Source organism: Hordeum vulgare, chromosome 5H (assembly GCF_904849725.1).
Source record: "Hordeum vulgare subsp. vulgare chromosome 5H, MorexV3_pseudomolecules_assembly, whole genome shotgun sequence".
In the NCBI taxonomy this organism is placed as follows: domain Eukaryota; kingdom Viridiplantae; phylum Streptophyta; class Magnoliopsida; order Poales; family Poaceae; genus Hordeum; species Hordeum vulgare.
This window is the reverse complement of record NC_058522.1, coordinates 316,671,635-316,697,592: the sequence shown is the minus strand read 5'-3', so window position 1 is coordinate 316,697,592 and position 25,958 is coordinate 316,671,635.

Genomic DNA, 25,958 nt, shown 5'->3' with positions numbered 1-25,958 from the left:
AGGTTGTAAGGACTGCTGCAAACCTATTTGGCACTAGCAGGGGTGCGTCGCGCTAACGTGGACAAGTTTCCTAGTGCCAGGAACTTGGCGTTAGACTATTATATCCTACTGTCATGGACCCCGACGGTAGGAAAAGAGTCAGGTCCTCAAATTTTTACAAACCAGGGTCACATTTTGATCTAACTTTTGTAAAAAGGTCAAAACACGATTTTTGCCTCCAACGATCAATCCAAAATGAAATTCCATTTGGCTCAAATTCTATCCATTCGGGGAGGTAATACAAGAAGCCGTGTTCGATTTTAGCAATCCGCTGGTCAATGTATCCAACACGCGACCGCATCGTAACTTGTTTGCATTACATAAAAAACAATCACACATTTAAAAAACACAAATCAAACTCAATCAAACTTTATTAAAATTTAAAAGAGCTCAAAAAAGTCCCAAACGCTCATTTAAATATAACTTAAATATTAAAAAACTTCAATGCCACCACCACCGTGGCCATCATCGATGCCATCGCCATGTTCACACGCCCCGTCCACCTCGTTGTCGTCCATGGTGAGGTCGACGTACATCTATGGCATTGAGAGGTGGTCGGGTGGCCCTACGATGGCTGCCTGGACGGAGGCGCCTGCACCACCTCCGCGTGTGGTGAGGACGGCTCAGGTTACCTTGGCGGTGAGATGGCAAACGCGGATGAAAAGGATGGTACGAACCTGGTGGAGCAGCGGCAACCGGAGGACGACCCAACCTCATGGTCATTTTTCCCCTTGTCGTCCTGATGGCCCCTTTCCCACATGCCCGTCGACAAAGAGGTAGGGGAGGAAGTGAAAGAGCGGCTAGCTTGGGTTTCGCTCGTGTCGGGACACGAGGAGGCAGGCGGGCTCAAAAGTGAAATTTGTGGATTGGTTGATCCACGGCTTCCACATTCAGAAGGACGAGGACCGGGACAGCTAGGTAGCTAACAAGCAGTCCCCTCACGCATGTGTAGTTAATTTGAACGGCAAGAGGTAGGTGAATGGCCGCCACACAGGTCCGAAATGGACAAGGGGCAAACTCGTGCACGTCCGTTCGTCGTCCATCTAGACGCAAACCAGGAGCAAATTTGCTCCGAAAATACGATAGACCACACATGAAACAAACCTTTTTACGGATGTGATCATGTGTTGGGCTGCGTCGTCTATCTATTTAGACCAGAACGAACACATCTTCGTTGGAGTTGGCCTAACTGCGTAGATACTTTTTTTTTCTCGAAAATGTTATGTCTGGCCTTCGTCAGTTTCTTTAAACTCAACTATTGATGGTATTCTTTTCCTCTCCATCACGCCTGGAACCCTAGCTGCCAAGAGAGGCCAACCTTCTAACGCCATCCTCCGGCGGCTCTCCTCCACCGAAGACCTCGAACGTCGGTGGTGAGGTGGGTCGTCGGGGTCACCCGTGTTGATAATTTTAGTCCAAAGTAACTTAGTTATTAGGTTGTTCATTGTCTTGGCTTCGACAACGACGATGGTGGTGCTGAATAAAGTTTAATCTGATCCTACTTCGACAAGGCGATCGGTCCTATGATTGAGGATGGATATGGAATCCAGTCTGTTCAATTAAGGATGGTGCAGCAGCGGCAACATCTTCTTGGTGGACATGTGTTCTCAGGCTCCGCCGTTGCAACAATGTTTACTCCAGCGCCGATGCAGAGCTTGGGAGGTAGTCCAGGAGCGGATGTAGATTGTGATCTGCATCCACGACATGTGGAAGATGGTGGATCGTGTGTTGGGTTCGTGGTACGTGGATGGCAGGTATGGTTTCCTCTTCCGATGTCTTAGTCACGTGGGGTGCCAGTTCTGGAGTTCGATGGCGTGTCCGGAGTGTTTTCCCGGTCTGATTCGTTCAACGGTAATAGTTTCTCCTTTGGCGAGCCACCATGAAGATCCGCAAAACTGCATATTAGTGATGGAGCCGCGTCGAGCTCACGTGTGAAGGTGATCCGTCATTATTTCCTTTGATGTCTATTGTGGTGGTGCCACACGTACGTGATAAGCGTTGTTGTCAAGCTGAGAGGTTTTTTTGGGTCTTATTTATAATTGTACTGAGAGGTTTTTTGGGTCTTATTTATAATTGTACTTCTTGACTAGTGTTTCTTTGTGCAAAGACTAACGTTTTCCTAAGCATTCAGTTTTACCAAATCTATGTGCACATGACTTATGTTATGATCCTTATAATATAAATGAGACACGTAATTCTATGTAAATAGTATTTTTTATAACTCCCAACACCCCCTCGGCATAGTAAGCCATAATAAATTCTGAAAAAAGTTTGGTATACGCTAAAAATAAGCGAACGTTTAACTTTCCAAGGCCCTCCTTTCCTCGCTTAGGTACGTGGCAATTTTCTACTTCCTTCGTTTCTTCTAAATGTAAGTCTTTCTAAAATTACACTATAGACTACATATAAAATCAAATGATTAAATATACCTTTTAAAATATGTTTATTTACATTCATATATAATTCATAGTAGAATCTTTAGAAAAAATGTATTTAGAAACGAAGGAGGGAGTAGAAAATTTGTCATGGTTGTTTCATTATTTATTTAAATATGTTACATGATAATTTAAACATTTTTAGTACAAGTCAAGTTGTTTTTTAGATGTCATTTTTTGTTTATTAAGGATGACATTTTTTTATTTTTAAGCCTCTTCGTTGACATGGCAACTCAAATATATAGAATCACGACAAGTTTTAAATAAAAATAATCTCGCCTTGCGGTCATGTCTTTTTCTTTTCTTTTTTACTTATTCTTTTGACACTATACTATCACAAGCGCTCATATAAACGCACATCTAGTTATCTCTATAAACTGACACACGCACATCCTATTCCTATAAACACGTACGAGAGACACAGCCGATATATCATCTTGAGATTATAAGAAATCACCGTAGGCGCCTCGTAGTCGACGAAAACGTCTCCTCTCACTAAACGCTCATCAATATTTTTTTAATAAATCCAGGATAAATATTGTTGGGGAACATTGCATGGGAAACAAAAAAATTCCTACGGACACGAAGACCTATCATGGTGATGATCATTTACGAGAGGGAGATCGGATCTTATCGGTTGAACCTCTATGTCAAGGATTCACACAATCCCGTATATCATTCCCTTTGACCTTCGGTATGTTACTTGCCCGATATTCGATCGTCGGTATCGCCATACCTATTTCAATCTCGTTACCGGCATGTCTCTTTACTCGTTTCATAATACAAGACCTCGTGGCTAACTCTTTAGTCACATTGCTTGCAAGGCTTGTTTGTGATGTTGTACTACCGAGTGGACCCCGAGATACCTCTCCGTCACACGGAGTGACAAATCCCAGTCTTGATCCATGCTAACTCAACGCGCACCTTTGGATATGCCTGTAGAGTACCTTTATAGTGACCCACTAACGCCGCGACGTTTGATACACACAAGGCATTTCTCCAGTGTGAGTGGGTTACATGATCTCATGGTCATAGGAATGTATACTTGACATGTAGAAAACAATAGCAACAAAATGACATGATCATATGCTACGTTTATAGTTTGGGTCTTGTCCATCACATCATTCTCCAAATGATGTGATCCCGTTATCAAGTGACAACACTTGTCTATGGCTAGGAAACCTTAACCATCCCTGACCAATAGGCTAGTCAACTAGAGGCTAACTAGGGACACTGTTTTGTCTATATATCCACACATACATTTATGTTTCCATCCAATACAATTATAGCATGGATAATAAATGATTATCTTGAAACAGAAAATATAATAATAACTATTTTTTTATTGTCTCTAGGGCATATTTACAACAATCTCCCACTTGCACTAGAGTCAATAATCTAGCTTCACATCTCTATGTGATTTACAATATAATGAATCTAACACCCATACAGTTCTCGTGTTGATCATGCTTTGCTCGTGGAAGAGGTTTAGTCAACGGATCTGCAGCATTCAGATCCGTGTGCACTTTGCAAATATTTATGTCCTCCTCCTTGATGTAATCGCGGATGGCATTGAAGCGTCGCTTTATGTGTCTGGTCCTCTTGTGAAACCTTGGTTCCTTGGCTAGAGCAATGGCACCAGTGTTGTCACAGAACAGATTGATTGGATGCAGTGCACTTCGCACTAATCCAAGATCTGACATTAACTGGTTCATCCAGACACCCTCCTTAGCCGCCCCTCAGGCAGCTATGTACTCCGCTTCGCATGTAGAATCAGCTACAACGCTTTGCTTGGAACTACGCTAGCTTACCACACCCCCGTTAAGAATAAATATGTATCTGATTTGAGACTTAGAGTCATCCAAATCAGTGTCAAATCTTGCATCGACGTAACACTTTACGACGAGCTCTTCGTCACCTCTATAAACGAGAAACATTTCCTTAGTCCTTTTGAGGTACTTCAGAATATTCTTGACCGCCGCCCGGTGTTCCACTCCTGGATCACTTTGAAACCTGCCTGCCATACTTATGGCTAGGCTGACATCCGGTCTCGTGCACAACATTGCATACATGATAGACCCTATGGCTGAAGCATAGGGGACGACAGTCATATTTTCTCTATCTTCTGTAGTTACTGGACATTGAGTCTTACTCAACTTTATACCTTGTAACACAGGCAAGAACCCCTTCTTGGATTGCACCATTTTGAACTTCTTCAAAACTTTATCAAGGTATGTGCTTTGTGAAAGAGATATTAGGCGCATTGACCTATCTCTATAGATCTTTATGCCCAATATGTAAGGAGCTTCTCCTAGGTCCTTCATTGAAAAACTTTTATTCAAGTAATCATTTATGCTTTCCAGTAACTCTACATTGTTTCCAATCAACAATATGTAATCCACATATAATATTAGAAACGCTATAGAGCTCCCACTCACTTTCTTGTAAATACAAGCTTCTCCAAAAACTTGTATAGACCCAAGCGCCTTGATCACCTCATCAAAGCGTTGATTCCAACTCCGAGATGCTTGCACCAGTCCATAAATGGATCCGCTGGAGCTTGCACACTTTGTCAGCATTCTCTGGATCGACAAAACCTTCGGGTTGCATCATATACCACTCTTCCTTAAGAAACCCGTTAAGGAACGCCGTTCTGACATCCATCTGCCAGATTTTCATAATCGAAAAATGCAGCTATTGCTAACATGATTCAGACGGACTTAAGCATCGCTACGGGTGAGAATGTCTCATCGTAGTCAACTCCTTGAACTTGTGAAAATCCGTTTCCACAAGTTGAGCTTTATAAACGGTCACATTACCGTCTGCGTCCGTCTTCTTCTTAAAGATCTATTAGTTCTGAATAGCCTTGCGACCTTCAGGTAATACTTCCAAAGTCCATACTTTGTTTTCATACATAGATCATATCTCGGATTCCATAGCTTCTAACTATCTGTTGGAATCTAGGCCCACCATTTCTTCTCCATAATTCGCAGGCTCATTGTTGTCCAATAACATGATTGACAAGAGAGGATTCCCGTACCACTCAGGAGCAGTACGTGCTCTTGTCGACATGCGAGGTCCGACAGTAACTTGATCTAATGCTTCATGATCATCATCATTAGCTTCCTCTTCAACCGGTGTTCCCTCGACAAAAAATTCTTTCTGCCCTGCGCCACCATCTTGTTGAAGCAGAGGTTCCGCAATCTCATCAAGTTATATCTTCCTCCCACTCAATTCTTTTGAGAGAAACTCTTTGTCAAGAAAATCTTTGTTCTTAGCGACAAACACTTTGCCCTCGGATCTGAGATAGAAGGTATACATGTCGTGGGTATAAGTCTGACAGTAGATGTGTAGGGTACGAAAGGATGGCCAGAGCCTTAGCTACGGCGAGGTTGTATGAGTTCAGGCCCCTCTACGGTGGAGGTAAAAGCCCTACGTCTCAGTGCTCTTGGGAGCTTGTTGTCGAGTGGAATATGGATTACAGTGAATTGCTAACCCCTACACCAGTGAGGAAGGGCGTCTTATATAGAGTGCGCTACCCTTCACAACGGTTCGATGCACAGGGGTGGAGTAGTGGTGAATAACTGCGTACGTTACAGGTAACGTATGTCTTAAATGCTAATAAAGGTATATGTAAATGTATCACCGTTGCCCTCCAGGGGGGTTACGATGTACAGAGTGGAATCGAGTCGGTATGCTTGAGTCGCTCTGAATGCTCATCTCCGACTGGATGATGGAGGAATTGTCACCGACTGGATGATGGGAAGTCCTTAATTCAGTCGGAACTGACTGAGGGCCTTATCCTTTATGAAGGGTAGTCCTTGGGTAGGCCCCACAGGGAAGGCCTATGACCCTACCCTAGGACTATAACCCCATCATTAGTCCCCGAATGGATTGGAGTTGGAACGAGGAAGCGATGCTTGGAGTACGGATCCGACTGGCACGGATGCGACTTTGGCGTTGTTTGCCTCGATCCATTTTATCTTCTTGACCAGTGATCCGAGTGGATGTATTTGTAGGGACCGAGTGCTTCCGTGGTATCTTTTGACGTGACCAGTCAACTGACAACGACGGATTTTCCGGGATCCTCAAATTTCGGTTGTCGCGCGCTCGGCGGGGGTGACGACATCGTCATCGAGTAGTATCTGTCGCCTCGATTTCCACGCCTTCATCTCCTCCACTAATATCGCAGCGACCGGTCAGGGATAAGATTTCGGGGCCACCTGCTAGTGACCCAGTCGGAACCTTATTTAAACCTCTACAGCGAGGGTTTTTCGTTGTACTCGCCTGATAGCTCGCACTTGCCCCGCTTCTCTCGCCACCTCCTGCGCATCACAAGCTCTTTCCTTCTCCTTCTTCCCTGCGGGTCTGCAGCCTCCACCATGACAAAGGGGCAGATGAGCAAGCTCGAGGCGCGAAAGAAGAAGGGGAAGGCGGCGGCTCCTGCTCAGCGGCGGCAGCGAGCACTGCCGGCGGGTTGGATCCATGGGGATTTCCTCCCCTCCACGGTGACGGAGGAGGACATGCTGGAGCTGGTGGAACACGGCATGATCGAGCACAAGACGTGGAGGTTGCCGGCGGAGGGCGAGACTGAGCCGGCGCCCTAAGAGGGGGAGCGCGTCTTGCTGCTCAGTCACGTGCACCGAGGTTTCTCTCTGCCTCCTCATCCCTTCTTCAGAGGTATATTGAACCACTTCGGGGCGCAGCTCCACCATTTTCCTCCCAACGCAATAGCCCATCTCTCTGCCTTCGTCGTGCTGTGCGAGTGTTTTATCGGCTGTCCTCCCCATTGGGGGCTTTTTAAGCACATCTTCTCTGCTAGATCCCAAACCATAAAAAGGCTGAGCCAGTCGGATGACAAAACTCACCTCCTCCAGCTCTGCGGAAGCTTAGGCTTTCAAAAGAAAAGTAAAAGTAGCTACCCGCTCTTCAGCTGTCTGAATCTGTTAGGAACTGGCAGTCGACTTGGTTTTACTTCCAGGACGTTGCTAGTCCGAATGCCACCACTGGACTACCACCTTTTAGCTTAGACCGACCGGCTGCGCCTAGGCAACTCGCGCTCACGAAGATGGAGAAGATCCAGATCCAGCCTCTGGTCGAAGCGCTTGTAGAGGTTGTCCGAAAGGGAGTCACTGCCATAGATTTGCTGGAGGTTTTTCTGGGTCGGCGTATCCAGCCTCTGCAAGCTCGACACCACGCCATGTGGCACTACACGGGGCCTGAGGACTCCACTCGTACTAACCCCGAGTGCGTGACCGGGGAGCTGGTGGCGTCGTGGGTCCTCAACATCACAGGCGCCTGCGATAATCCCAGAGGATCCCGGCAAGTGAAGCCCTTCCGCGCGGACAACCCTCCTCCGAATGAGGTGAGTATAGCTTGTCGAGTGCACCCAATTGTCTTAGATTTATCGCTTTTTCTTGTATTACTGTCTGACGTCTGATGTTGTCGACTGTATCTCGTGCAGGCATGGACCAATTGGTTTTCTCCTGTCTCGACCGGAAATCCGGCCGAGAAGGAGGAAGGCAGCCAGGAGGGCAGCGTGGAGAGCGTCGAGTACGTCTCCGACAGTGGGGAGACGGAGGAGGAGTCCGAAGAAGAAGAGGGGGAAGATGAGGAGCAGAACTCGCCACACCCACCTCCAGAGCCTCGAACCAAACGCCGCCACGAACTCGTGGCTCCGTCGGCTCCTCCAGCGGCCTCGAGTGCTCCGCCAGCCGTTCATGTGGTTCCGAGTGCGTCGCCAGCTGCTCCCGTGGTTCCGAGTGCTCGGAGAACAAAGAGGACCAGGGACTCTGCTGCTGAGCCCGCGGGCCAACCCTCTAAGGTGGCCAAACCGAGTGGATCTAAGCCTCGGAAGGCTTTGCCGCGGATGAGGGTCACAGTTCCCGTCACCTCAACGTAAGTGCATTGTTCTTCTATCTTCTTCCAGTATTTGATTGAACTCATGCTTACTGGTCGAATGAATTTTACTCGACAGAGCTGCCACCTCCGCCACCTCTCCGCCACGCCAGGGGGACGATCCCATGGACATGGACAATGTTGTCACATCCCAGCCAGGTGCGTCGTGGCGATTCCGAGAGCTTTACATTATTGCATCACGAATTCTGTCTTTGGTCTTGCTTTTTTCCTGTGATCTCACGTCGTTCGGTCGGGTTTCCTTCAGAGGTGATTCCCGTGGAGGAGGATGAACAGGAGAGGCCCGAGCAAGCTACGGTGCCAGTCCTTGAGGCTGTTCCACCGGTTACTACTCCTGCCATGGACGCGCCACCGACTGAGACTCTGAGGACTGAAACGGCACTTATCGCTGCTGAACCGACTGGAGCGGGACTTGGGATGCCCAAGGAGTCTCTTGTGGTGCTAGGTCCGTCGACTGTCCAGTACGCCGCCCGGCGCCTCCCGAAAGATCAGGTGGGAGCTGCCAAGGAGGCCATGGTGCAGGCGGAGTTGATGGCGGGTGACGCCAAGAGAGCGTACGACTCCATCGCGTCTGTGTACAAGCGAAGCTTGGAACTCCGGGACGATATCCGAGTAAGTGGGCTAGTAAGTATTTACTTTCCTCTTGTAACCCACTGGGTGTTTAAGCAATGTACTCGGATACAGTATGATTATTTTGCAGTGGGTTCACTCTTAGTGAACCCAGTGGGTGTAGTCCCCGATACTTCTGTCGAGTGCTTGCATAGGCAGTTGTCTTTATATACATTTTCTTTAACTTGATCAGTTCGAAACTAATCTGTTCGAATGTTACCGGTGGGGGCACTCCGAGTGCTCCTACTGTATGAGTCCCCGAGATTAATTTTACTCAGGTCGGGTAGTAGTAACCTCATAGGCTTTTTTGTTGTTATGTATCTCAATAGGACGGGCCTGTTTGTGCTTCATGCCAGTGGGGTCACTCTTAGTGAACCCACTGGGTGTAGTCCCCGAGACCGTTGTCGACTGCTTGCGTCGGCAGGGGTCTGAAGAACTTCGAATTTGTATTATTGTCCTTGTTGAATTTGTCTGATAGTCTCTTGGCGCTGACTTGCAGAAGACTTGCGAGATGGGATCAGCGTACGAGACTCTGAGGGCTGAAAAGGTTCAGTTTGCTGCGGAACTGGATGCAGCAATGCTCGCCTTGGCTGGTCTGAAGGATGTTCTATCTGAACGAGAAAAGTCCTTGGAGGAGTCCCGTGAGGCAAACAAGGCATTGGCGGCTGAAGTGGAGAAAATGGGGAAACAAAGGACCGAGCTGATGGGACAGATGCAGGTGTTGAACAGGCGGTGCATAGCGCAGGAGAATTACGTCAGTGACTGGGCGAAGAAGATGATAGCGCTTTTCGGTGGTAAGTTCTGTTTTTCCGAGTGCTTCTTGACTGTGTATTTCACTCTATGCTTATTTTTTGCTCGTTCTGTCTGTGCAGATTTTCGCATGGACGCTGAGGCTGAGGCAGCTGACGTTGAGCGGTCGGTTCTTCCGAACATTCCACTCGGCGAGGACGCGAATCGAGACCTGCTCCAAGCGCACATTCACCTGGGCAAAGTGGGACCTTTCATCAGTCGACTGAGTGAGGTCGTCGGCCAAATTGACAAGGAGCTTTGGCCTGAAGACGAGTCTCGGCAAGAGATGGAAGGTTTGATGACGCGGCTGGAGGAGGTCCCGAACCGAGTGCAGGCGTGGAAGAAGTCTGCGGCTCGCTGTGGTGCGAACATGGCGCTGTCGCTGGTCCGAGTGCACTGCAAGGAGGCTCGCGAAGAGAAGCTGAAGGCGTTGCAAGTCGCCAACACAAAAAAGCGTTGATTCGAAGATTTCATAGAGACCTTCCTTGAGAGCGCCACTCGCATCACAGACGGGATCGACCTCGACACTTTCGTGGAGCCTGCCAGTCCCAGTCCTGACGATGTTTGAGAAAACTTTTACCTCGATATGCCGAGTGTTAGCTGTATGAAAATTTGGCCACTGCTGTTGGCCGTCACATTCGTGGTTCGGTGTGGATAAGCTTGATCTACACCGAACCGACTATCTTTAGATGAACTTTGAATTTGATTCGAATCTTTTGCTCTTGTTTTGCCAAAGAGTTGTTGACACGATTTTGGCTCGTGGTTTTTGTTTGGTGTTTCTTGGTGAAGCCAATGGCAAACATGCGGAGCATGTAATTGTCAGTTGTCTTGACATCTGCATGAGCCTCACTGAGGGTCTGCTGAATCTCCGAGTGGATCTGGAGGATACACTCGAAGGCAATCGAGTACTTAGGCGATTCGTGATCGCGGCTAAGTCTTCGAGTGCGACTGTCAGGTCGTACTCGGAGCGAGTTGTTACTCATGTAATTGTCAGTTGTCTTGACATCTACATGAGCCTCAATGAGGTTCTGCTACTCATGTAATTGTCAGTTGTCTTGACATCTACATGAGCCTCAATGAGGGTCTCCTAAGCCTCCGAGTGGATCTGAGAGATACACTCGAAGGAAGCTTTCTATTTAGGCGATTCTTGATCGCAAACAAGTCCCCGAGTGCGATGTTAAGTGCACACTCGGAGAAAGTTTGTACTTAGGTGATTCGTGATCACAGCTAAGTCCCCGAGTGCGACGGTTAGTGCGCACTCGGAGAAAATTTGTACTTAGGCGATTCTTGATCGCAGCTAAATCCCCGAGTGCACTTAAATGTTAAGTGCACACTCGGAGAAAGTTAATACTTAGGCAATTCTGGATCGCAGCTAAGTCCCCGAGTGCGAAGTTTAGTGCACACTCGGAGAAAGTTTGTACTTTGGCGATTCGTGATCGCAGCTAAGTACCCGAGTGCGACGGTTAGTGCGCACTCGGAGAAAATTTGTACTTAGGCGATTCTTGATCGCAGCTAAGTCCCCGAGTGCGACGTTAAGTGCACACTCGGAGAAAGTTTGTACTTAGGCGATTCTTGATCGCAGCTAAGTCCCCGAGTGCACTTAAACGTTAAGTGCACACTCGGAGAAAGTTAATACTTAGGCGATTCTGGATCGCAGCTAAGTCCCCGAGTGCGACGTTTAGTGCACACACGGAGAAAGTTTGTACTTAGGCGATTCTTGATCGCAGCTAAGTCCCCGAGTGCGACGTTAAGTGCACGCTCGGAGAAAGTTAATACTTAGGCGATTCTGGATCGTAGCTAAGTCCCCGAGTGCGACGTTAAGTGCACACTCGGAGAAAGTTAATACTTAGGCGATTCTTGATCGCGGCTAAGTCTCCGAGTGCGACGTTAAGTGCACACTCGGAGAAAGTTAATACTTAGGCAATTCTGGATCGCAGCTAAGTCCCCGAGTGCGACGTTTAGTGCACACTCGGGGAAAGTTTGTACTTAGGCGATTCTTGATCGCGGCTAAGTCTCCGAGTGGGACATTTAGTGCACACTCGGAGAAAGTTTGTACTTAGGCGATTCTTGATCGCGGCTAAGTCTCCGAGTGCGACGTTAAGTGCACACTCGGAGAAAGTTAATACTTAGGCAATTCTGGATCGCAGGTAAGTCCCCGAGTGCGACGTTTAGTGCACACTCGGAGAAAGTTTGTACTTAGGCGATTCTTGATCGCGGCTAAGTCTCCGAGTGCGACATTTAGTGCACTCGGAGAAAGTTTGTACTTAGGCGATTCTTGATCAGGGCTAAGTCTCCGAGTGCGACATTAAGTGCACACTCGAAGAAAGTTTGTACTTAGGCGATTCTGGATCGCAGCTAAGTTTTTTTTTCTTTTGAGACCGGAGTCTGCGACCGCGGAAGAATTTTGAATCTGCAAAAACTCAATCTGCTTTGTATTACTTCAACGATACTTGTTCTTTACATTGCTTCAGTCGACGGTCACGTGTAGAAGTGCTTCAGGAGATCTCCGTTCCATGCTCGCGGCTCGTCCATTTCCCTGTCGATGTTGTAGAGTCGGTATGCTCCGTTGTTCAGCACCTTGGAGATGATGAAGGGTCCTTCCCAGGCGGGAGCTAACTTGTGAGGTCTCTTCTGATCCACTCGGAGAACCAGGTCGCCTACTTGGAATGTACGACTCCTGATGTGTCGCGCGTGAAAGCGCCGCAGATCTTGTTGGTAAATGGTTGAGCGTGTCAGTGCCATCTCACGCTCCTCCTCTATGAGATCCACTCCGTCTTTCCTTGCTTGCTCTGCTTCAGCTTCGGAGAAGAGTTCAACTCGTGGAGCATTGTGAAGCAAGTCACTCGGAAGGACTGCCTCTGCTCCGTAAACGAGGAAGAACGGGCATCGCCCTGTATATCTATTTGGGGTTGTGCGGAGACCCCAAAGCACCGAAGGTAGCTCGATGACCCATGCGCCGGCGGCATGTCCCACTTCTCGCAGGTGTCGAGGCTTCAAACCTTGCAGAATAAGCCCATTCGCCCGCTCTGCTTGCCCGTTTGTTTGGGGATGCGCCACAGATGCAAAATCCACTCGGATACCTTGGCCTGTACAGAAACTTTTGAATCTGTCCGAGTCAAAGTTTGTTCCGTTGTCAGTGATTATGCTGTGAGGTACCCCGAATCTGGAGATGATGTCCCTGACAAACTTGATAGCCGTAAGGGCGTCGAGCTTCTTAATGGGTTTGGCTTCAATCCACTTTGTGAACTTGTCGACTGCCACTAACAGATGTGTGAATGCCCCTTGGCCTGTCCTGAATGGACCGACTGTATCTAATCCCCATACTGCAAACGGCCAAACAAGAGGAATTGTCTTCAACGCAGACGTTGGCTTGTGGGACTTGTTAGAGTAGAACTGACAGCCTTCACACTGGTCGACCATATCTTTGGCCATTTCATTCGCCTACAGCCAGAAGAAGCCAGCTCTAAATGCTTTGGCGACGATTGCCCTCGAGGAGGCGTGATGACCGCAGGTTCCCGAGTGAATTTCTTCCAGGATTAACTGTCCCTCCTCAGGGGAGATGCATCATTGAAGGACGCCTGAAACGCTTTCTTTGTACAACTGGCCGTCAATGACAGTGAACGACTTTGACCTGCGGACGATCTGTCTAGCCTGGACTTCGTCTTCTGGTAATTCTTGCCTCAGGATGTATGCAATGATCGGCACAGTCCAATCGGGGATGACAGCAAGAATCTCCATGATCAAATCAACCACAGCAGGTACTTCGACTTCAGTCGGATCTGTGGAGCTCTTTGGTTGTACTGGTTCCTCTGTGAAAGGATCTACTTTAACTGAAGGAAGGTGGAGGTGCTCGAGGCAGACGTCACTCGGGACTGGTCTCCGAGTGGATCCGAGTTTTGCCAACTCATCACCTGCTTGGTTTTTCAATCGCGGAACATGGTGGAGTTCTAGACCTTCAAACTTTTTCTCGAGCTTCCTCACTGCATTGCAGTATGTGGTCATGGTGGGGTTTCTGACGTCCCACTCCTTCATCACTTGATTAACCACCAAATCCGAATCGCCATAGACCATCAGGCGACGGACGCCGAATGCGATGGCCATGCGCAGTCCATAAAGGAGAGCTTCATACTTTGCCTCGTTGTTGGAGGAATCAAAGTGTATCTGCAACACATACTTGAGTTTGTCACCCTTTGGCGATATGATCACAACGCCAGCGCCGGAGCCATTCAACATCTTGGACCCATCGAAGAACATTGTCCAATGAGCCGAGTAGATGTGGGTCGGTTGCTGTTGTTCTACCCATTCTGCTATGAAGTCGGCCAGAGCTTGAGACTTTATAGCTTTCTTGGCCTCGAACTTGATGTCGCAGTACAACATCTCCATTGCCCACTTCGCCACTCGGCCCGATGCGTCCCGATTGTGGAGGATTTCCAACAACGGAGCATCAGAAACGACAGACACCAAGTGGTCTTGGAAATAATGAGCCACCTTCTTCGCAGTCATGTAAATCCCGTAGATAAGTTTTTGATAGTGGGGATACCTCTGCTTGGAAGGAGTCAGGACTACGGAGACATAATACACTGGCCGCTGAACCGTGTATGCTTTGCCTTATTCTTCTCGTTCGACTGTGAGAACAGTGATGACGACTTGATTTGTAGTCGGGATGTACAGAAGAAGGGGCTCTTTATTGAGCGGAGGAGTAAGAACCGGCTGGCTGGAAAGTAGGACTTTGAGGTCGTCGAATGCGACTTGGGCTTCGTCTGTCCACTCGAAAGTATCTGATTTCTTCATGAGTCGGTACAGAGGAAGCGCCTTCTCGCCGAGTCAACTGATAAACCTGCTCAAAGCCGCTAGGCAACCTATGAGCCTTTGAACATCGTGTATTCTGACCGGCCGCTCCATTCAGATGATGGTCCCGATCTTTTCGGGGTTGACATCGATCCCTCGTTCAGAAACGAAGAAACCGAGTAACTTTCCGCTGGGAACGCCGAATGAACACTTGGCTGGGTTGAGCTTGATATCGTACCTACGAAGGTTGGCGAATGTTTCTGCCAAGTCAGTCAGCAGGTCGGAACCTTTGCGTGACTTGACTACAATATCATCCATATACTCCTCCACATTCCGACCGATCTGGTCGAGGAGGCATTTTTGGATCATGCGCATAAAGGTTGCTCCTGCATTCTTCAAACCAAATGGCATAGTGATGTAGCAGAAGCACCCGAATGGGGTGATGAAGGCTGTTTTTAATTCGTCGGGCCATACAGATGGATCTGATGATAGCCCGAGTAGGCATCAAGAAATGACAAACGCTCGCAACCCGCAGTCGAATCGACAATTTGATCGATGCGGGATAGCGGCAAATGGTCTTTCGTGCAGACCTTATTGAGATGCTTGAAGTTGATGCACATTCGGAGCGACTTGTCCTTCTTGGGCACCATGACAACATTGGCGAGCCACTCGGAGTGGTGTACCTCGCGAATGAAGTTGGCTGCCAAAAGCTTGGCCACCTCTTCTCTCATTGCCTTCCTCTTGTGCGCGGCGGACCGACGCATGCATTCTCGGACAGGCCGAGCGGTGGGATCCACATGCAGTCGGTGCTCAGCCAACTCCCTGGGTACACCTGGCATGTCAGAGGGCTTCCATGCAAAGATGTCCCAGTTCTCACAGAGGAATTGGATGAGCTCGGCTTCCTATTTAGGATCGAGGGTGGTGGAGATGTTCGTAGGCGCAGCGGTGTCGTCCGTCAGGTGGATGCTGACCTTCTTCGTCTCTCCCGCCGACTGGAATGCGGATTCCGAAGCTGGCTTCTTTGAACGCATCAAGTCAGCGCGGTCGACTGTCTTCTTGTACTCGTCAAGCTCGAGGACAGCCATCTGCTGATCGGCGATCCTCGATCCGTGCTGCAGACACTCCTCGGCCCGTTGCCGATTGCCTGTGATAGTGATCACACCTTTCGGGCCTGGCATCTTCAGCTTCAGGTACACGTAACATGGACGGGCCATGAAACGTGCATACGCCGGGCGGCCCAGAATTGCGGGATACGCACTCTGGAAGTCCACCACCTCGAACTTCAACTTTTCCTTGCGGAATTTTTTGTCGGAGCCGAAGACGACGTCCAACGCGATCTGGCCGAGTGACTTGGCCTTCCATCCAGGGACGACTCCATGGAACTGCATGCTGCTCTCGCTAAGTTTGGACATCGGAATGCCCATCCCCTTGAGAGTGTCAGCGTACATGATGTTCAAACCACTGCCGCCGTCCATGCGGACTTTGCACAGTCGGACTCCTTCCACTACCGGGTCGACGACCAGAGCCTGCCTCCCTGGGGTGGGTACGTGTGCTGGATGATCCGACTGGTCAAAGGTGATCGCAGTCTGAGACCATTTGAGGAACGTGGGGTTGGTCGGCGTGGCCATGTTCACCTCCCTGTTCACCAGCTTCAGTCGACTCTTGCTCTCAACGTCAGCAAAAATCATCAGTGTTGCATGGACTTGGGGGAACAGATCCTCCTTGTCCTCCTCATCCTGTTCATTGCCCTTTTCGTTCGGCAGCCCTTCGCCGAACCCCTGGATCAGGAGGCGACATTGCCGAGTGGTATGCTTCGGATATATGGCGTTGCCCTCTTCATCCATCTTCATGTGAATCGGACATGGCTGGTCCAGGATGGGATTTCCGAACTGCTTCTTCTTGGGGGTGAACTGAGCCTTCCCCTTGCCCTTGAACTTGGCATTGGTAACGGCTGTGGCCTCTGCCTGCGGAGTGGACGGAGCTTTCTGCTTCTGCTTCCGAGTGTTGTTCCCATCTCCATCGGCGACTGCTTTGTGCTTGCCGCTCCAAATGCGGTCTTCTTCTTCGCCATTTGCATAGCATGTCGCTATCTCCATCATCTCACTCATGGAGATGTCGCATGTTCGACCGAACTTCAGGTACAAATCTTTGTACCGCACGCCTGCCTTGAAGGCGCAGACTGCTTGGTGCTCTGCGACGTTCTCCACCGTGTGGTAGAGGGTCGTCCAACGCTAAATGAAATCGCGCAGGGGCTCATTCTGCTTCTGGACACACTGCTGGAGCTCCACGAGGCCAGCAGGGCGTTTGCACGTCCCTTTGAAGGTCCTGATGAAGACTCAGCCAGATCTGCCTAGCTGTAGATGCTTGAGGGGGCCAACTGGTTCAGCCACGCTCGTGCCGAGCCGTCGAGCATCAGAGGAAGGTGTTTCATGGCGACGTGGTCGTCCCCTCCTCTGATCTGGACTGCCACTCGGTAGTCGTCCAGCCACGTTTCTAGCTTGGATTCTCCTGTAAACTTGCTGATCCCCGTCGCCAATCGGAAGTTGGGAGGGATGTCAGCCGAACGGATGGCTCGGCTGAAACACTCGGGACCAGAGACGATGGTCCTACTTCCACTCGGACGGTCCATATCATGACCATCGCGGTGGGCCCGACCCCTATCGACCCTCCTCTGAGCGATATGCCCTCTTGCGTCGGGCCTTGGATCATAAGTGTCACCGACTGAACGCCGATCATCAGGATGTCGGGGCCCGTAGGGTCCACCCCACGGAGGGGTGCGTGAGCGGCGACGATCTTCGGGATTCATGGAACGCCTGCCTCCCCTGTGTCGCTGATGAGAACCGGGGCTGTGAACTGACAGATGTGTGTTCGCACGAACAGAACTATTGTGAATCCTGTTGTGCGACTGGGAGACCGTCAAATTTTGCTGTTGCGCCGTGTGCAGCAGGGAACGGATCTACTCGATCCCTGTGCCAGCCTCTGAATCAGTCGGCTGGAGGGAATCGGCTATCTTGGCGGTGGCAGCCAGATTGAGGACGGGTGTGCGGTACACCTCCACGTTGCTCTGATGAGTGTGCCGACTGGCAGAACGGCGGGGTTGACGAAGAGCGCCGGAGGTTTCGCCGACCTCGTGCTTGTTCCGGCCGGTTTGGCGGGGGCTTTCATGGGAGTTGGCCATGTGCACTTCGGCTGCAGGCCCGCGACCCACGTACTCGGAAGGGAACTCAGTCGGAACTGAATCCGAGCACTGGGACGGCGGCGCAACTACAACCGACTCGAGGACCGCCACATGCGAAGACGCGCTCTGGCGCGCGTGGGCGTGTTGTACCCAACGCTGGAGCCGCGGACGGCGAGACCGCTTGTTGCGGCGCGTGACAGGGGCAAAGGTCGACACCAGAGCCGACTGCTGGAGAAGAAGGACGCCGCGGGCGCCGGCACGGAAGTGCGTAGCCCCGCAACTGGGGAGCGCCTCGACGTCGAGAGGGGCATCCCGGAGCCATGCCGAATCGTAGATGATGAAGGAGAGAGCGCCGAAGAGGATCTCGTGACCCATGCTCAAATCTCCACCGGATGACATGATGAAAAGATGTAGTCGCAAACTCGCCGGAAGTCGCTTAGACGCCTGCCCCACGGTGGGCGCCAACTGTTGTGGGTATAAGTGTGACAGTAGATGTGTAGGGTACGAAAGGATGGGCAGAGCCTTAGCTACGCGAGGTTGTATGAGTTCAGGCCCCTCTACGATGGAGGTAAAAGCCCTACGTCTCAGTGCTCTTGGGAGCTTGTTGTCGAGTGGAATATGGATTACAGTGTATTGCTAACCCCTGCACCAGTGAGGAAGGGCGGCTTATATAGAGTGCGCTACCCTTCACAGCGGTTCGATGCACAGGGTGGAGTAGTGGTGAATAACTGCGTACGTTACAGGTAACGTATGTCTTAAATGCTAATAAAGGTATATGGAAATGTATGACCTTGCCCTCCAGGGGGGTTACGATGTAGAGAGTGGAATCCAGTCGGTATGCTTGAGTCGCTCCGAATGCTCATTCCGACTGGATGATGGAGGAATTGTCACCGACTGGATGATGGGAAGTCCTTAATTCAGTCGGAACTGACTAAGGGCCTTGTCCTTTATGAAGGGTAGTCCTTGGGTAGGCCCCAGAGGGCAGGCCTATGACCCTACCCTAGGACTATAACCCCATCAATACCCAACTGTCTCTTTTGGTAACCTATGAAGACGCATTTTTCCGCTTTGGGTTTCAGCTTTTCAGGCTAAAGCCTTTTGACATAAGCATCACATCCCCAAACTTTAAGAAACGACAACTTTGGCTTCTTTCCATACCATAGCTCATATGGTGTCGTCTCAATGGATTTTCATGGTGCCCTATTTAAAGTGAATGCAGCTGTCTGCAATGCATAGCCCCAAAATGATAATGGCAAATCGGTAAGAGACATCATAGGACGCACCATATCTAATAAAGTACGATTACGACGTTCAGACACACCATTACGCTGTGGTGTTCCACACGGTGTCAACTGTGAAACAATTCCACATTGTCTTAAGTGAGCACCAAACTCGTAACTCAGATATTCACCACCTCGATCAGATCGTAGGAACTTGATCTTCTTGCTATGATGATTTTCAACTTCACTCTGAAATTGCTTGAACTTTTCAAACGTTTCAGACTTGTGCTTCATCAAGTAGATATGGCCATACCTACTCAAATCGTCACTGAAGGTGAGAAAATAAAGATATTCGCCACGTGCCTCTATGCTCATTGGTCCGCACACGTTAGTATGTATGATCTCCAACAAGTCACTTGCACGCTCCATTGTTCCAAAGAACGGAGTCTTAGTCATCTTGCCCATGAGACATGGTTCGCATGTGTCAAGTGATTCAAAATCAAGTGACTCCAAAAGTCCATCAGCATGGAGTTTCTTCATGCGCTTAACGCCAATATGACCTAAGAGGCAGTGCCATAAGAAAGTGATGCTATCATTGTTAACTCTACATCTTTTGGTCTCAATGTTATGGATATGAGTGTCTTCACAATCGAGATTCAGTATGAACTAACCCCTCACATTGGGTGCATGGCCATAAAAGATATTACTCATATAAATAGAACAACCATTATTCTCTGACTTAAATGAGTAACCTTCTCACAATAAACAAGATCCAGATATAATGCTCATGCTCAGTGCACGCACTAAATAACAATTATTTAAGTTCATCACTAATCCCGATGGTAACTGAAGTGAGACCGTGCCGACGGCGATCGCATCAACGTTGGAACCATTTCCCACGCGCATCATCACTTCATCCTTCGTCAGCCTTCGTTTATTCCGTAGTTCCTATCTCGAGTTGCAAATCTGAGCAACAGAACCGGTATCAAATACCCAGGCACTACTATGAGAGCTGGTGAGGTACACATCAATAACATGTATATCATATATACCTTGTTTGGCATTGGCCGCCTTCTGATCGGCCAGATTCTTGGGGCAGTTGCGCTTCCAGTGACCAGTCCCATTGCAATAATAGCACTTAGTTTCCTGCTTAGGTAGAGCCTTGGGTTTCTTCGTCGGAGGGGCAACAACTTTGCCACTATTCTTGGAATTACCCTTCTTGCCTTTGACGTTTTTCTTGAAACAAGTGGTTTTATTAACCATCAACACTTGATGTTCTTTCTGGATTTCCAACTCAGCGACTTTCAGCATCGCAAATAACTCGTCGGGTGACTTATTCAGCCCTTGCATGTTATAGTTCAACACGAAGCTCTTATAGCTAGGTGGCAGTTACTGAAGAATTTTGTCAGTGATAGCTTCTTACGGGAGTTCGGCTCAGGGACTTATTCATCCCTTGCACTGTTGGGGAACGTTGCATGGGAAACAAAAAAATTCCTACACACACGAAGACCTATCATGGTGATGATCATCTATGAGAGGGAGATCGGATACACATACCCTTGTAGATCGCTAAGCGGGAAGTGTTAATAAACTCGGTTGATGTAGTGGAACGTCTTCGCGATCCAAATCATCGCCGTCCCACGATCCGTCCTGATCTAGAACTGAACGGACGGCACCTCCGCGTTCAGCACACGTACAACTCGATGACGATCTCCGCCTCCTTGATCCAGCAAGAGAGACGAAGAGGTAGCTGAATTCTCCAGTAACACGACGACGTGGCGGTGATGATGGTGGAGCTACTCCGGCACGGCTTCGCCGTGCCGTACTGATCTAGCTACGAGGTGTCACGAAGTAGTGGAGGGAGAGAGACCCTCTTAAACCTCCACTATATATAGGCGGAACCAAGGGGAGGGTGCCTTGCCTCCTACTCCAAGGAGGAGGCTTCGGTCGAACCAAGGAGGGAGGAGTCCTCCTCCAATTAGGTTTGGTGGAGGACTCCTTCCTATCTTGTCCACCTCCTTCCTTCTTCTTTTTTTCTTTTTCCTCTTTTTTTTGGATTTGACCGAAATAGGTTTATTGGGTTGGACTCACCAGCCCACTAAGGGCTGGTGCTGTTCGAATTATGCCCTAGAGGCAATAATAAATATAGTTATTATTATAATTCCTGTATCAAGATAATCGTTTATTATCCATGCTATAATTGTATTGAATGAAGACTCATTTACATGTGTGGATACATAGACAAAACACCGTCCCTAGCAAGCCTCTAGTTGGCTAGCCAGTTGATCAAAGATAGTCAGTGTCTTCTGATTATGAACAAAGTGTTGTTGCTTGATAACTGGACCACGTCATTAGGAGAATCACGTGATGGACTAGACCCAAACTAATAGACGTAGCATGTTGATCGTGTCATTTTGTTGCTACTGTTTTCTGCGTGTCAAGTATTTATTCCTATGACCATGAGATCATATAACTCACTGACACCGGAGGAATGCTTTGTGTGTATCAAACGTCGCAACGTAACTGGGTGACTATAAAGATGCTCTACAGGTATCTCCGAAGGTGTTAGTTGAGTTAGTATGGATCAAGACTGGGATTTGTCACTCCGTGTGACGGAGAGGTATCTCGGGGCCCACTCGGTAATACAACATCACACACAAGCCTTGCAAGCAATGTGACTTAGTGTAAGTTGCGGGATCTTGTATTACGGAACGAGTAAAGAGACTTGCCGGTAAACGAGATTGAAATAAGTATACGGATACTGACGATCGAATCTCGGGCAAGTAACATACCGAATGACAAAGGGAATGACATATGGGATTATATGAATCCTGGGCACTGAGGTTCAAACGATAAGATCTTCGTAGAATATGTAGGATCCAATATGGGCATCCAGGTCCCGCTATTGGATATTGACCGAGGAGTCTCTCGGGTCATGTCTACATAGTTCTCGAACCCGCAGGGTCTGCACACTTAAGGTTCGACGTTGTTTTATGCGTATTTGAGTTATATGGTTGGTTAACGAATGTTGTTCGGAGTCCGGGATGAGATCACGGACGTCACGAGGGTTTCCGGAATGGTCCGGTAACGAAGATTGATATATAGGATGACCTCATTTGATTACCGGAAGGTTTTCAGAGTTACCGGGAATGTACCGGGAATGACGAATGGGTTCCGGGAGTTCACCGGGGGGGCAACTCACCCTGGGGAAGCCCATAGGCCTTGAGGGTGGCACACCAGCCCTTAGTGGGCTGGAGGAACAGCCCAAGAGGGGCCTATGCGCCTAGAGAAGAAAATCAAGGAGAAAAAAAAGGAGGAGGTGGGAAGGGAAGGAAGGACTCCCTCCCACCAAACCAAGTCCAACTCGGTTTGGGGGGGAACCTTCCCCCTTGGACTCGGCCGACGCCCTTGGGGCTCCTTGAGCCCCAAGGCAAGGTCCCCTCCCTCCCACCTATATATACGGAGGTTTTAGGGCTGATTTGAGACGACTTTTCCACGGCAGCCCGACCACATACCTCCACGGTTTTTCCTCTAGATCGCGTTTCTGTGGAGCTCGGGCGGAGCCCTGCTGAGACAAGGTCATCACCAACCTCCGGAGCACCGTCACGCTTCCGGAGAACTCTTCTACCTCTCCGTCTCTCTTGCTGGATCAAGAAGGCCGAGATCATCGTCGAGCTGTACGTGTGCTGAACGCGGAGGTGCCGTCCGTTCGGTACTAGATCGTGGGACTGATCGCGGGATTGTTCGCGGGGCGGATCGAGGGACGTGAGGACGTTCCACTACATCAACCGCGTTCTCTAAACGCTTCTGCTGTACGATCTACAAGGGTACGTAGATCACTCATCCCCTCTCGTAGATCGAAATCACCATGATAGGTCTTCGTGCGCGTAGGAAAATTTTTGTTTCCCATGCGACGTTCCCCAACAGTGGCATCATGAGCTAGGTTCATGCGTAGATGTCTTCTCGAGTAGAACACAAAAGGTTTTGTGGGCGGTGATGTGCGTTTTGCTGCCCTCCTTAGTCTTTTCTTGATTCCGCGGTATTGTTGGATTGAAGCGGCTTGGACCGACATTACTCGTACGCTTACGAGAGACTGGTTTCATCGTTACGAGTAACCCCCTTTGCTCAAAGATGACTGGCAAGTGACGGTTTCTCCAACTTTAGTTGAATCGGATTTGACCGAGGAGGTCCTTGGATGAGGTTAAATAGCAACTCATATATCTCCGTTGTGGTGTTTGCGTAAGTAAGATGCGATCCTACTAGATACCCTTGGTCACCACGTAAAACATGCAACAACAAAATTAGAGGACGTCTAACTTGTTTTTGCAGGGTATGATTGTGATGAGATATGGCCAATGATATGATGTGATATATTGGATGTATGAGATGATCATGTTGTAATAGAAATATCGACTTGCACGTCGATGGTACGGCAACCGGCATGAGCCATAGGGTTGTCTTTATACTAACGTTTGTGCTTGCAGATGCGTTTACTATTTTGCTAGGATGTAGCTTTAGTAGTAATAGCATGAGTAGCACGACAACCCCGATGGCAACACGTTGATGGAGATCATGGTGTGGCGCCGGTGACAAGAAGATCGTGCCGGTGCTTTGGTGATGGAGATCAAGAAGCACGCGATGATGGCCATATCATGTCACTTATGAATTGCATGTGATGTTAATCCTTTTATGCACCTTATTTTGCTTAGAACGACGGTAGAATTATGAGGTGATCTCTCACTAAAATTTCAAGACGAAATTGTGTTCTCCCCGACTGTGCACCGTTGCTACAGTTCGTCGTTTCGAGACACCACGTGATGATCGGGTGTGATAGACTCAATGTTCACATACAACGGGTGCAAAACAGTTGCGCACGCGGAACACTCGGGTTAAGCTTGACGAGCCTAGCATGTGCAGACATGGCCTCGGAACACATGAGACCGAAAGGTCGATCATGAATCATATAGATGATATGATTAGCATAGGGATGCTTACCACTGAAACTATACTCAACTCACGTGATGATCGGACTTGAGCTAGTGTAAGTGGATCATGAACCACTCAAACGACTAGAGAGATGTACTTTTTGAGTGGGAGTTTAGCAATTAATTTGATTAAGTTAAACTCTAATTATCTTGAACATAGTCTAAGTCCACTTTGAATATATTTGTGTTGTAGATCATGGCTCACGCGACAGTCACCCTGAATTTTAATACGTTCCTAGAGAAAGCTAAGTTGAAAGATGATGGAAGCAACTTTGTAGACTGGGCTCGTAATCTTAAGCTAATCTTACAAGCTGGGAAGAAGGATTATGTCCTTAATGCTGCGCTAGGAGATGAACCACCCGCTACGGCTGATCAGGATGTTAAGAACGCTTGGTTAGCACGTAAGGAGGACTACTCAATAGTTCAATGTGCAGTCTTGTATGGCTTAGAACCGGGACTTCAACGTCGCTTTGAGCGTCATGGAGCATTTGAGAGGTTCCAGGAGTTGAAGTTTATCTTTCAGAAGAACGCCCGGATCGAGAGGTATGAGACCTCCGATAAATTCTATGCTTGCAAGATGGAGGAAAACTCATCTGTCAGTGAACATGTGCTCAAAATGTCTGGGTACTCAAACCGTCTAGCTGAGCTGGGGATTGAACTCCCGTAAGAGGCTATCACTGACAGAATTCTTCAATCACTGCCGCCAAGCTATAAAGGCTTTGTGTTGAACTACAACATGCAAGGGATGAACAAGTCTCCCGGCGAGTTGCTTGCGATGCTGAAAGTCGCAGAGTCTGAACTCCGTAAACAGCATCAAGTGTTGATGGTGAATAAGACCACTAGTTTCAAGAGAAACGGCAAAGGCAAGAAGGGTAATTCGAAGTAGAGCGGCAAGCCTGTTGCCAATCCGACGAAGAAACCCAAAGCTGGACCTAAGCCTGAAACAGAGTGTTACTATTGCAAGGGTATGGGTCACTAGAAGCGCAATTGCCCCAAGTATCTGGCAGATAAGAAGGCGGCCAAAGAAAAATCAGGTATATTTGATATACATGTTATTGATGTGTACTTAACCGGCTCTCGTAGTAGTGCCTGGGTATTCGATACCGGTTCTGTTGCTCATATTTGCAACTCGAAACAGGAACTGCGGAATAGACAAAGGCTGGCGAAAGATGAAGTGACGATGCGCGTAGGAAATGGTTCCAAGGTTGATGCAATCGCCGTCGGCACAGTTTCACTTCAGTTACCATCAGGATTAGTGATGAACTTAAATCATTGTTATTTAGTGCCTGCGTTGAGCATGAACATTATATCTGGATCTTGTTTATTGCGAGACGGTTACTCTTTTAAGTCAAAGAATAATGGTTGTTCTATTTCTATGAGTAACATCTTTTATGGTCATGCACCTAATGTGAGAGGATTGTTCATATTGAATCTTGATAGCGATACGCATATACATAACATTGAGACCAAAAGAGTTAGAGTTAACAATGATAGCGCCATATTTTTGTGGCACTGCCGCTTAGGTCATATTGGTGTAAAGCGCATGAAGAAACTCCATGCTGATGGACTTTTGGAGTCACTTGACTTTGATTGACTTGACACGTGCGAACCATGCCTCATGGGCAAGATGACTAAGACTCCGTTCTCCGGAACAATGGAGCGTGCAAGTGACTTGTTGGAAATCATACATACCGATGTGTGTGGTCCGATGAGCGTGGAGGCACGCGGCGGATATCGTTATTTTCTCACCTTCACTGACGATTTGAGTAGATATGGTTATGTCTACTTGATGAAGCACAAGTCTGAAACATTTGAAAAGTTCAAGCAATTTCAGAGTGAAGTGGAAAATCATCGTAACAAGAAGATCAAGTTCCTACGGTATGATCGTGGGGGTGAATATCTGAGTTTCGAGTTTGGTACTCACTTAAGACAATGTGGAATTGTTTCACAATTAACACCGCCTGGAACACCACAGCGTAATGGTGTGTCCGAACGTCGT